Below are 12,984 nucleotides of genomic sequence, written 5' to 3' on the forward strand. Positions count from 1 at the left end.
TGGACTTGATTTCTCTGAAGGTTAAGTAGATAAAGAAACATCCTACTGAAGAAAGTTATTCAGATCCTGTAGACAGAAAACTCTTCCTCTTGTATCCCTCTTTTGTAATTACATTCTCTTCTATTTTTCCTTTAATCTTTCTGTGCGTCATATATCCTTGTTTCCCAGGATCCAGATCCAGAAGCATGCTCTTTAGCTTGTACCTTTATCTGTAAAATAACCTCATGGAATTATTGTGGCTAAATCATGCAGTAGATACACCTGTCAGCTAGTAAGTGCTCAAGAAATGGCAGCTTCTATCATGACTATATATAAAATTAATATAACATTTATATAAAAATAACAATGTATATGGCTGTAAAAATGATCTATATTAATACATATAACCTTAGATATACATAGAATGTGTATATGCACAAAAATCAAACAAAACAAAACATAAACATAATCTGTAAATACAAGATACTATTACTTAAAATAATCACTTTCTGTAAATCTTCATTGTTTCTGTTATTGGCTTGAAAAAGAGTTTCATATATAAATCATTTTTAAGCCTTAAAAAATCCTCTGTTGTTTTAACTTTGGAAGGAAGAGAGCAGGGCCTTGAAGACACAGATCAGGTGAGTATTTTTGAGGGGAAGGAGAGGGGCTGTGCTGCGGTGACCCCTGTGCCACCACGGGGCAGCAACAGGTGCTCAGATAAGTGCAGAAACCAACTGGGTTCAGAAAGGAAAGGTGATTATTGTGCCTACTGCACAAATGGATTAAAGATTAATCCTTGTTTCATACGATTGTTGCCTGAGGATTTCACAGCTGTGACCCTCTGTGAGCGATGGCTGGGATTTAGAGATTAACAAACCATTGCCTCATTCCAATCATTAATTTACAATTATGTATAAATTGTGGTGTGGAAAGACTTTCTTGAACAAAACTCCTATTCTGCTTTTTATTTATCAATACTCTTCCTTAAAATAACAACATTGTGAGGTGTAAAGCAGTAAATATTTTTAATTACTTGGTCCTGAGGCAGGATAAATCTTTCTGAAAACATACAAACATATGTTTTGAGACTAAAACATATTAAAGTCTCAAACATTCTTCAGACTCAGGAGGAGCCAAATTTGATAGGCAGTGCTTGTACTGTCGAAAGACTAACAGCAGCAATGAAAAATGACCTTCAGAAATATTCTTTCTTGCTGTTAATAGGATATGGTCATTTGTGCTGCTTACATGTGGAAAATGGTTCTTGGAGGATTGATTTCCCATCTGGTCCAGTTCCAAGCCTACAGAGGCTGCCATTGCACCTAAATATTCCTCAATTCTGGTCTCTGCCTTGCTAACTTTAATTTGTTACTGTGCAATTGATGGTTCCCTGTAATTTACCCAAGGTCTGATAGTGTTTTCTAGTTCATCAAATGCTTGATAACTTGGAAGGATTTTTTGTTATAGCCAGATGGCAGGCAGGATATTTCAACCTCCTCCGGCAGCGAGGTGTTAAATGGCCTTATCATGGATGAATGGAAGTAGGTATTGCATGGATTTTGTGTTTCCTAAGAAAAGGCAACAATGTTGCTAATTAGGCAGTATATTGGCAGTGCTTCTTGGAAGGAAGTAGATTATAGGCATTAAGGTTATCAACTCTATAATTTTTAATCAGATATTAGGGCATAATAGGAGTGCAAACTTTAACATCAAGTTCACAGCAACTCAGTGTTTATAAGCTGCTATTATTAGTGAAGGTTATTCACTTGTCCTTGATGCATGGGAAAGATAAAACCAGTTATTGGTTAGTTACTCCAGCAATAGTGACTCTTAGAGCTTGTCCATATGAACAGAAGTAGCACCATTCCTATCTTCCTGGGAGATAAACTGCTAAACAAACATCTAACACTGCAGTGTAAAGTCTAATGTCAGTTCTATTTACATCTAAGCCATTTAAATTGCAATATGCACATTTTGAATCTTTGAAAATCTATTTCTGATGAAAACATACTATTCTTCATTAACCACCAAGAAAATAAGCAAATATATTTATATATGGTCACATTTAAAAGGCATGGGATGGCAGGTCTAATGCATATAATAATTTAACATGTTAGGGGCTTGGTGGTTCCAGACATTAGGGTAGTTCATTGTGCTGGATAAAAACAACTTCCTAGTAAAACAACTTTATGTTCTAGTAAGTCAACTTTCTACTAAAACTTTTGCCAAGTCCTTCCCATTACTTGGCATGTCACATTAGTATCAGAACTGCAGTTGATACAAACTTTGTGAAGAAGAAAAAATTTCGCTCAATTCTTCAAGGATTCAGGTGATGATTGAAAACAAGACAGAGGCCATAAAAAAGAATTTGGGCTTCAATCAGTGAGAATTTTAAGTAATTCTGGGGTAAAATGTCTGTTTTAACTAACTTAGGAAAGCTGGATTTATATAGACTTCATAGAGAAAAAGCAGCTTTTTGACTCTCTCCAATGAGTGACTATATTTATTTCTATTTTAGGGTTGTTAGTAATATACTAACAGATTTAAACAGACATGAGTAAAGAATGCAGTAAGACTTGTATTTATGGGAAAAATTTAATCATATTTTCCCCACCCTCTCCAAAACATAGATTAACTGGACTTTGAAACATGAGATTAGGAAGAAACTCTTTGGAACACTCCAAGTTTAGATGTGAAAATTTCTCTTGTATTTATTATTAAAGAAGAATCAGCAAACCAAGCATTTCATTGCAACCTTATGTGCAAAAATTCCGTACATTACATTTTCTCTATTAGCTCTTTGCCTTACAAAAGTTGTTGAAATTTCTTAAACCCCAGTTTCCTTAACTGTAAAATGAAGGTGCTTGACTTCTGATGTCTATTGTCTTTTTTATGTGCCCTCCATAAATATTTTTCTTCATTTCTATCTCTTAGGGCATTTATTCATTTTTAAAAAGAAAATAATTCAGAGCTATTTCTTGGTTAATTTAGAGACCTGAAGGATGAGAAAAATATAAATTCAATTTATGCAGAGATATGTAACTGACATCTTTGTAACAAATAAATCAAAGCCTAACAGTTTATGAGATATGCTATGCTTCCTTTTCTGATATATGGTATCCAATCATGGACTGTTCTAGGAAGACAAAAGAAGAATTAGATTCAAGCTAAGGGCATTTTATTTCTCAGGAACACTATGAAAATGGAAAAACTAAAAGGGAGACTAAAATAGTTTGAGAAAATTTCTAAAGAATATTGCAAGATATCTTGAGTTTTTAAATTGCTTACTAAAAATTGGATCCTGAACAAAAATTAGATTTTGAAAAATAACACTGAAAGACAAATTCTGCAATTACACAAAAGCCAACTCAAAAATTGTTATAGAAATGCATAAGTTGTAAAGAGGTTTCAGATTAGGGAACATTTGCCACAGTTTTCTCTATAGCCACCATAATTTACATCCTTCCTACATGCAAAATATACTCACCTGATACACAAATATACACAATATAGAAGACAACTGGAACCTGGACAATATGGTCTAGGGGGCACCTACACCATGAAAATGCAAGCACCGATATAAAAGAAAGAATGAAAAAGTAGAGCTGATAATTTAATCATACATAGGTATATGGTGTACCAGCTGATTCATTGTATATCAGTTCTGATTATTCAATTTATTTGCCATGCCAACTATTAAATATTTTGAAGGTAATTCCTATGCGCAAGTGTGTTTATAAAAGTATTGTTTGTAGTGGTGAACTCTTTCCCACTACTGTCTGTTACACACACACACACACACACACACACACACACCCCACATACACATACACAGGAAACTGCAAAAAAAGTAAAAAAATCTACCAATAAGCAAATAGTTGAATACATCTGTTTTACCCATATTACGGAATATTAGATCACTATATTGAAAACAGTGAATTAGATCTATATTTGCTGTCTTCGATGGATATCCAGGATACATAGTTAAGGGACAAAAGCAAGTTAGAGATCAAGTATGAACTATGTTATATAAAAAATAAAAAAAGTATTGTGTTTTTTGAGCATGGAGAATTTTGTGATGAAGTACACACACTATTAACATGGCTAATCTCAGGAGGTGAGATTGGAAGGAGAATAAAGAAAAGATCTTTATATATTTTTGCATTGTTTTACTTGTTTCAGCAATTTTAGGTAACTTTTGTAAAAAAAAAATGAATAAAGTGAATTTTGAAGGTAAAAAGTAATATGCTCAATTTGGTTGTTGCCTGGTGGGAATAAGGGAGAATAAGAAAGAGATTATTTTTCTTTAAAGGTCTTTGTAGTTTTTTCATGCTTTAAAATAAGCATTGATCATTTTATTAAAAGTTTTCTTATGCAAATAACTTAAATATAAAAGTTTAAGATGCTGTTTTCTTGTTGCAAATAATTAACCTGTATTAAACCATCGAATAATGAATTCTTAATTCACTTATTATGTTAAAATTCCTAGTAAAAAGTTGCTTCTTACAGAAAGAAGTCACAGCATAAGATTATTACAGAGAAATGAAGAGGAAGAGAAAGATGAGAAAAGTATTTCTATAACAAAGCAAAATAGTAAACAAATCCAAGAAGAGATCCCTAGTATTTGGCATAAATAGTAAATAGAGTTTTAGGAATTTTTTTTTCTTTCTGAAAGACCCTTGAAACCAAGAGATTTGCTTGTCCAGAACAAGTGTGTAGCAGGTCAGATATTCAGTTCAAATCAGTTGGTATAGAACTATGCATGTGGTGGGCCCTGAGACATCTATGAAGAAGGTGGCAAAAATTAGTCATGTTGCATGGTATGCTGATACACTGTAATATCCAGTATGTCAGGACAAAAAGTCAAGTAAAAAATACATATACTAAAGAGTATGAGTTTAGAGGATGCAATAAATACTCTGAGCTAGGGTTAATTTATCTAACCACAGAATCCCAAAACCTCAGTGACTTAACAACATTAAAGACTTATTTTGTGGCCAGACTTATTTTGCATCTCATGGCTGTAATCCCAGCACTTTGGGAGGCTGAGGTGGGCGGATCACGAGGTCAGGAGATAGAGACCATCCTGGATAACACGGTGAAACCCCGTCTCTACTGAGAAGTACAAAAAATTAGCCGGGCGAGGTGGCACGCGCCTGTAGTCCCAGCTACTCGGGAGGCTGAGGTGGGAGAATTGCTTGAACCCAGGAGGCGAAGGTTGCAGTGAGCTGAGATTGTGCCACTGCACTCCAGCCTGGGCGACAGAGCGAGCCTCTGTCTCAAAAAAAAAAAAAAAAAAAAAAAAAAAAAGACTTATTTTGTGCTCATTAGCAGTTCAGTGTGGATCACTGGAAAGAGTCTATTTTAACAGGTCACCTCCATCTCATGGTACTGCCATCTTCAACATCTCAGATCAGTATAGAATGGGAAAAGTGAGAGTGGAGCTTTGAGTGTGGAATATTTTTATGGGTCAGATTTGGAAGCAGCATAGATCACTTTTATTCACATTCAATTTTCCCAGAACTTAGTTACATGGTGCCAACCTACCAGCAAGGAGGCCAAAGAATGCTACTTAGCTGTGTGCCCAGGAAGAAGAGGAGAGAAGGGATATTGGTGAGCAGTGGTAATCTCTGCCACAGAAAGCCTGTTGAGGGACGACTCCCTGACTCACCACACGTATGATCAGCATCTTCAGAGATGATATGTGTGCAAATTTAATCCTCCAGGGGAAATAAATTAATTCCATGTTCATTTAAAAATGGACCCCTTCCTTACACCTTATACAAAAATTAACTGAAGATGGATTAAAAACTTAAATGTAAAACCTAAAACCATAAAAACCCTAGAAGAAAACCTAGGCAATACCATTCAGGACATAGGCATGGGCAAAGACTTCATGTCTAAAACACCAAAAGCAATGGCAAAAAAAAAAGCCGAAATTGACACTTGGGATATAATTAAACTAAAGAGCTTCTGCACGGCAAAAGAAACTATCATCAGAGTGAACAGGCAACCTACAGAATGGGAGAAAATTTTGCAATCTGTCCATCTGACAAAGGGCTAATATCCAGAATCTACAAAGAACTTAAACAAATTTACAAGAAAAAAACAAACAACCCCATCAAAAAGTGGGTGAAGGATATGAACAGACACTTCTCAGAAGAAGATATTCATGCAGCAAACAAATATATGAAACAAAGCTCATCATCACTGGTCATTAGAGAAATGCAAATCAAAACCACAATGAGATACTATCTCACACCAGTTAGAATGGTGATCATTAAAAAGTAAGGAAACGAGAGATGCTGGAGAGGATGTGGAGAAATAGGAACACTTTTATACTACTGGTGGGAGTGTAAATTAGTTCAGCCATTGTGAAAGACAGTGTGGCGATTCCTCAAGGGTCTGGAACCAGAAATACCATTTGACCCAGAAATCCCATTACTGGGTATATACCCAAAGGATTACACATCATTCTACTATAAAGACATATGCACATGTATGTTTATTGTGGCACTATTCACAATAGCAAAGACTTGGAACCAACCCAAATACCCATCAATGATAGACTGGATAAAGAAAATGTGGCACATATATACAATGGAATACTATCCAACCATAAAAAGGATGAGCTTATGCCCTTTGCACGATATGGACAAAGCTGGAAACCATCATACTCAGCAAATTAACACAGGAATAGAAAACCAAACGCCACATGTTCTCATTCATAAGTGGGTGTTGAGCAATGAGATCGCATGGACATGGGGAGGGTAACATCACACACCAGGGCCTGTCGGGGAGTGGGGGGCTAGGGGAGGGATAACACGAGGAGAAATACCTAATATAGATGATGGGTTGATGGATGCAGCAAGCCACCTTGGCACGTGTATACCTATTTAACAAACCTGCACGTTCTGCATGTGTATCCCAGAACATAAAGTACAAAAAAAAAAAAAAAAAAAAAAAAAAAAAAGGCTTAACATGTAGAGAGGGAAGAGATATGCCAGGACTGGAAAGTTGGGAATCTTGTAAATGAAAAAAGTGAATTCCAGTTCATTATAGACCTCTGAATGCAGCTTATATGGCAACCTTATAAAACCACTTGTAGTTCCACAAAATCATTTTTTTCTTATCTGCTGTGTCATCTGATTGCCTTCCTTCTACTTACCTTTTCAAGACTCAGCTCATGGATTACCTCTCTCCTTTAGAGATTTTACTAATTCAGTCCAGGCTGAGTGATACTTCTTTGTGCTCTCATTACACACTAGGCATTACTCTCCCTCTTTCATTGCACACTGCACTATACTATAAGTGTTTCATCCATTACAATCATCTATTTTTTTCAAGTCTTTTCGATCCACATTTGGTTGAATCCACAGATATGCAACCCACAGATATAGCAGGTTGACTTCTATTTATGTATCTATCTATCTATCTATCTATCTATCTATCTATCTATCTATCTATCTATCTATCTATCTATCTATCATCTATCTATCTGCCTATCAATCTATCTTCATCATCATCCGTCTATATTTCACATATTTAAAATTCAGTAATTAATATAAAATAGTTTTATGCTTCTTGGTGATTAGATGTCTAGGAACCAAATCTTCTAAACTTAAAAATAAATACGCTTTTTTGATGACTTCGTGCACATTTGTGGTATGTATCCATGGGAAGGAAGATGGGTGGAGACGAAGTAGCAGGGAGGAAGAAAACTGGGAAAGGGAGGGAGAAACAAAAAGAAGCATATGTGCTTGTTTATGTGCTTTTGGGTGCAAAAATATTTTTATTTCAACTCTGATACTTTTTCCTATATGATATGGTAGGTAAACACATTTTGGGAAACTTGCCGGCAGTGTATTCTCTTTGGTATTATGAAAATACACTATTATTTTCTGCCTGTAAAATTGTATCTGAATTCAGACTTAGCTACATCTGATTTTTATTAGACTGTTGTACAAATAGAATCAGATGGCTTTACTTGAGAATGACTCATTAGTCCTTCATCCTCCTCTGTTAATGTTCTCCAAATTTAATAGTAGCATTATATAATCTATCATATGGGTAATACTACCAGACAGTTTTAGAAGATGACGCTTGATGTACTCTGGATACACAGACAACTATATTTTGTTATTTGAGAGCCAAAGGGGTATTCTAATTGTCTTGGGTGACATTGTAACTCATTAAAGTTCTTTACAGGGACAGAGAAAAGAATCAATGCAAAGAGTCTGTCTAAATTGTCTTCACACTCCAAAGCGTACCAGTTATAGAAGAAGCCAGCAACTTCAAATGAAGTATCCTATATCTCTGAACTCCATTAGTACTTATTAACTATTATGCTCATTTGATATTTTTACCCTTCTGTCCTGGATTGTTATTTCACCCTTTAAGCACAAGATAAACTTCCCCAGTGCATCTGTAAACTTCTTATAGACAAGGACAATTATTATTATCTTATTTTTAGAATTAAGATTGTTGGAAATTAACATCATTCAAATTTCGAGTTATTTTGGAAACTTTACATTCAAAAAGTTTTTACGTCTTCTTACATATTTCCCTATAACCAACAGAAGCATTCAAAGTTAAGTTTTGGAAGTTGGAGTCATTATTAAAAAACAAACAAATGCACATTAACTAGTCTCAATATTTTAAAGCTTCACAATTAATTTTATATTTGAGGATTTCTTTGTATCTCTAGAACTTTCCAAATTTAAACTAAGTGCTCAGAGTTTTATGTACAATTATCTTAGATATAGCTTCACTTAAGCTTATGTTTCTCAAACCGGGATACTAATATCCCCTGGGAAAACTTGAATTTATAGCAGGGGTACTTAAATGCAATAAAATAAATATGATAAATATTTTTTCTAAAAAGTGACAATTAAGAGAAATAAATCTTAGGTTCACACAAAAACCCATATGGAAATGTTTACAGTGACTTTATTTATAATCACCAAAGACTGTGAACAACTCAACTGATTAATGGATACTCAACTCTGGTACATATGCAAAATGGAACACTACTCAGTGATAAAAGGAAGAAAATAATTGATTCATGCAACAATATGGAAGAATCTCAAATGTCTTATGTTAGTGAAATAAGCCAAGCTCAAAAGGCTTAATAGTGTATAAGCCCAAATATATGACATCCTGGAAAAAGACAAATTACAAGTACAGAGAACAGATCAGTTGTTGCCAGGAGCTGGGTGGGAAGGGGTTGACTATACAAAGGGGCATTTTTGGGGTGATGGATTGTTATATATATTGATTGTGGTGTGTTTACATGACACTATACATTTGTCAATACTCATAGAATGTACATCAAAAAGAGTAAAATTTACTATATTAAGTTAAAAAAGTTTAAATGACAAGAAGCCAGTGATGGCAGGATGTTATAAAATTTGTGCTTTCACTATAGTAATCTGTTATATTTTCTGAAGTAATTTATCTATATATTTCCAGATTTCCCTTCCTTCCTTCCTTCCCTCCTTTCTCTCTTTCTTTCTTTCTTTTCCTTCCTTCCTTGCTTGCTTCCTTCCTTCCATCTTTTTTTTCTCTTTTCTTCTTTTCTTTTCTTTCTGTTTGAGATGGCATCTCACTCTGTTGCCCGGCCTGGAGTGCAGTGCTATGATCTCAGCTCACTGCAACCTCTGCCTCCAGGGTTCATGCAATTCTCCAGCCTCAGCCGCCTGAGTAGCTGGGATTACAGGCACACGACATCACACTTGGCGAATTTTCGTATTATTAGTAGGGACGGGGTTTCACCATGTTGACCAGGCTGGTCTCGAACTCCTAACCTCAGGTGATCTGCCGCCTCGGCCTCCCAAAGTGCTCGGATTACAGGCGTCAGCCACTGCCCCCAGCCTCAAGATTTTCATTCAATTATTCCATACTGAAAAATTTTTCCTAAGAAAATTATAACAATATGAAAAACCTATATATATAGTGATGTTCATTACCTTCTTAATTGGTGAAAATGCTGCCTTATTGCTTTTACTTGCATTTCTGTGTTTGCTAGCAAATTTTTATATTTTTCTTATGTTTATTAGACAGTTTTATGAGAAAGAGTAAGATTAATATCCTCCAGTGGTTAAAGAGTAACAGATCTTCTGTTCTCAGTAAACACACAGAACCATTCATTTCTGTGAAATAATTACAGAGAGTTGGGGATTTAGTAAAATTTTTACTGTTGTTGTAGAAAAATAAACACATTGAAATAAAAAAATACGATTGCTAGTCAGGCTATTTAGTAAGATTTTGATTTAAGAGTCTTTAGAACATTTTATCGTCAGAAATTTGTCCTCAAATTTTAAGTTTTCTAATTCAGTCAGAACCCTTGAATTTCATGTTTAATATAAGAATATGGGAAATGAAAATCAGAAGTTTTGTGCATTTATTTTCCTTGGGAGCTTACAATTTTGAACTCAGCCCAAACTTTTCATTCTTTTGCGTTCATTTAATTTTGACAAAAGGCGCCTTTTCATTCATGATTTTAAACTGTCCATTAGATACTGCAAAACAACGTTTTGAAGAATGAAAAATAGATGAATGTAAACCACAAAATGCTTTCTTAAAAATGACCATATATTTAAAAAAATAAATTAGGAAAGTGCTACTAAAAATGTGCTAGGATAAGGTGAAAAGGTAAATATTTGTGGGTGTGAAGACCATCTGTAGCAATGACAAAAACTAGAGATACAGCGCCTCCTCATTCGTGAAATCATTCACTAAATGTTTATTGAGCATCTACCATGTCTACAATGTTCTATGCACAGTGATTTTTTTTTACAAAGTAGACAACAATCCCTTCCCTCTTGGTCCTCACATTCTAGCTTACTCAGAACGGAAACAGGTGGAATTTAGTTCATCCTCAGGTGTTTTTTACCTTTTTGCTAAAAACATACTATCTTATGTAAAGTTAATGACATGGATAAAACATTGAAATGTATATTCTATTATATTTTTCTAGTCAACATTTCTTTTATTTCCAGAGAAGACAGTTTTCCTGTCCTTAAACCTTTGACTTTCTCAAACTTAGATTCTCAGTAGGTGACCTTGCTTCTGATTTTATTGAGAAAATAGAAGCAATCAGAAGATAAAGTCCTTATCCGACCAAATGCACTAACCTGCATCCTTTAGAGATCATAGCCACTGCCTCCCTTCCTATTATTGTTTAGGAGGAGCAATGTGCCTATTTTAGGTCAAATCATACCCTCAGTCTCTGCATTCAATCCCCTCTTTCCTACTCACAGTGTTCGCTTTTATCCATATCATTCCTAGATGTTTAGTTCTTTTCCATTTGCATAAAAATATGATATAACATTTCTAATCTTAAATAAAAAATTATCCCAAGATGCCACATCTTCCTGTAGCAGAGATCCCATGGTTCTCCCTTTCATAGACGCTCCCTGAACAAATTGTTTTTAGATGCGATACTCTCTTTACCTCTAGTTCTCTCTTGGTACCACTCCAATTTAGCCTTACTCACTTACATCACTCACTTATATCACTGCACACAGACAACTCTTATTCAGATTACCAAAGACCTCCAATATTGACATTGCCAAAGTCAATACCAATATTCAGTCCTCATTTCAAGAGGTCATGATAGAATTGTTCACTTTCTCCTCGAAAACATGTCCTTACTTGACTTTGAAGATATTCCCCATGAAGTCCCCCATTCCACTAAGCCTCCTTTGCTGTATTATCTTTCTCTTCCAGACTTATACATGTTGAAGTACCCAGGACTCAGTCCTCAATCTCTTCTTTTCTTTACCTATACTCACAGTTGCATTTCAAGACTTTAATAGCTCCTATCTGCTGATTATACCCAAAGTATGTTTCCAGCTCAGAATTTTCTTTGAACCATAGATTACTCCGAATGTCTGATTGGATGTTGCACAAGCATCTCAAATTTAAAGTGACCAAAAGTGAACTTCTTATTTCTCACCTTCCTCCAATTATATTCCTTCTGTAGTGTTCTCCATCATAGTAAACAGCGTTTAATCCACTGAGTTGCTAAAGAATCTTAGGGTGATCTCTCACTCTTATCTTTCTTTGGTTCTCCAGTCTCAATTTATTAGCAAATGATGTCCCATATGCATACAGGAAGTCGGCCTCCACTGGTATTTTATGACACGCCATGTCATCATCAATACCACTGTCTGTCTCAATGCCAGAATCCAGTTCTGTACCATGGCAGGCCTGAATAGTGAAAAGCTTGGGTTTTCCAGTTAGACTTCTACAACAATCCCCTCTGAAAAAAACTTGTTATCTTTTTCTGGTCAACAGGTCCATTTGTTCCAAAAATTATTCCTTCTTCACCATGGCTCAGAAGCACACAAACAAAACTGCTCCTTTTGCTCTGATCTTCTTAAGAAACATTGCACATCAATTCCACAATTTCTTGACATGTAAGATCATTTTTATTCCTGACTTCACATTTCAAGTTTGTGAGTGTTTCCCTGAGGTTTGCCACATCGACATCTGTACCAGACCAAGATGCCATTCCAATGCTTTTATGATTCCACTTGTTATCATTAATTGTTATATAATACATACACCCGTTTCAGGACAATCCATTTTATAACTGTTGTCCAAGGATATTCCAGAGTCCATTGATTCGCTTCCATGTATGATCTTCAGTTCCAAATTTTTAATAGATTTTTGAATCCACTGAGTTTTCAGTGTTCTCCGTGGATATTTTTATTAACGCACAGTCTCCTCACACCTTCCACAGCCTCCTCACAGCCAGCAGCTACCTGCTTTGCTCTGCACCTGCATGGCTTTGGCATCCCACAGCCGGGAGAGGTGAGCTCCAGTCCAGAGTGTTATCTTTTACTCTGAGATTAGATTGTGTCTGTTATTTGGTTGCAAAATATACTACCTTTTATAAAAGGCTAATGAAGTAGAGGGTTGGTTGACCGGTTGGTTTTAAAAGCAATATACATGTTTTACATAATGAGAAGTTGACAATTATATGGGTTTTTGTAT

At 35.3% G+C, this 12,984-nt stretch overlaps 1 pseudogene; it reads right to left on the reverse strand.

Moving 5' to 3' along the window:
* Positions 1-1,403: 1,403 nt before the first annotated feature.
* On the reverse strand, positions 1,404-12,700 carry LOC112627783 (annotated as a pseudogene).
* Positions 12,701-12,984: the final 284 nt, after the last annotated feature.

The sequence above is a fragment of the Theropithecus gelada genome, chromosome 1 (genome assembly GCF_003255815.1).
Source record: "Theropithecus gelada isolate Dixy chromosome 1, Tgel_1.0, whole genome shotgun sequence".
In the NCBI taxonomy this organism is placed as follows: domain Eukaryota; kingdom Metazoa; phylum Chordata; class Mammalia; order Primates; family Cercopithecidae; genus Theropithecus; species Theropithecus gelada.